General features: G+C 35.4%; 1 long non-coding RNA gene across 1 annotated transcript; it reads right to left on the bottom strand.

Moving 5' to 3' along the window:
* Positions 1 to 521: 521 nt before the first annotated feature.
* Positions 522 to 1323, bottom strand: LOC108195730 (uncharacterized). The gene is made up of 2 exons (XR_001801582.2): positions 1144 to 1323; positions 522 to 1045 (listed from the first exon to the last, which is right to left on the bottom strand). It is a non-coding gene; the product is annotated as an uncharacterized LOC108195730 (long non-coding RNA).
* Between the last annotated feature and the right edge of the window lie 53 nt (positions 1324 to 1376).

Raw genomic sequence — 1376 nt, 5'->3', positions numbered from 1 at the left:
TGGGTAGATACAGTGTTCTGATATATGATGAGATGGTAGAATGGCTGCTATACTCATTCAACTATGTCTACAATCACAAAATGCATATTCAAGTGTTACGACTAGAATTGTTTAGAAGATAAATAACAGACTTCAAAAGGTGATAAAAGCCAAATATGCCGCTGGCAAAATGAAAAAATAGTTACAGTTTTGCCCAATCATAATAATTGGTTAGACGATATTGGACTAACAAGATTGCCGCCCTCTTCTAGAGGCGAACACCAGAGGACGAATCGTACCAGTATTTTATATAATCAACAAGCAGGGCAATAGCACATCACATTACATTTCCAGGTACAATATAGAACATGAAAACTAAATTTGAACAAAAGCAGACTTCATCAGTCTTTCAACATTCAAAGCATTCCGAAAATAGAGTATATAGACTAAAACATATAGTTTCATCGTCTCCACCACTAACATTATACCGGTAAATAGCATACATGTAAAACAACACAATGTACCACACTCGGCCTTAAGTATTTTCCAAAACCAATAAGTTAATAATAAAAAAATCCTAGCTGAAATAACTAACCTTACCAGTACACCAATATCCATGTTTTATTCCATCAATCTTTTGGGCTTCCCCCATTTAATGGCCCATGTAGTGCAATAAGAAAAGATTAATGATCGATACGCAAAAAAAATACAAATATTCAACAAATACATTTCCTTGTAGAGAAAAGCCACTGTCAGAATGCTGGAACATTTTAAATACTACAAGATTAGAGGATATTCACAAATGTTGGTGCATCAGCCCTCGGACTTTCAACAGACCTGTACAAGTACATTGTGTCGACGAGATCAGAATTCTCACCTTCTTCCCATTAAATATTTCCACAATCACACTCGGGATTTGACGAGCAATTTCCCTACAACCTCGGCGAGTTACCTTACAAGTCGACATCCAAAGGAATCTCATGTTATGATAGTGATGCATACCAGAGCGCTATATTTCCAAAAGGGGAATCCTTGATCTCAAGCTTCTCCAGTTTAGGGCAACCCCCTGAAGATCCTTACAAGTAATGACTAGTGAAAAAATATTGATAGATAAATACTTAATTTGTGTGAAGCATGAATTTGATTAGTATACAAGAATGTTACCTTATTAGCAGCTTCACCAATCACAATCTTCTTTTTGGAGCATCATCTTCATTGTTTATTAATATTATTTGACAAATACACAATTCTAATAGTTGAATTATGACTACCAAAGAAGAAGAAAAATGGAAGAAAGCAAACGAGAGAAAAATGGCGGAAACAAAACAAGAGCGGCCGAGCTGTGATAAAAATAGGGTTTGTGGAATGAAATGGGTTAACTAGCATGTTTTATGTAC

Source organism: Daucus carota, chromosome 7, assembly GCF_001625215.2.
Source record: "Daucus carota subsp. sativus chromosome 7, DH1 v3.0, whole genome shotgun sequence".
Taxonomy (NCBI): Eukaryota; Viridiplantae; Streptophyta; class Magnoliopsida; order Apiales; family Apiaceae; genus Daucus; species Daucus carota.
This window is presented reverse-complemented; position numbering and strand designations above follow the sequence as displayed.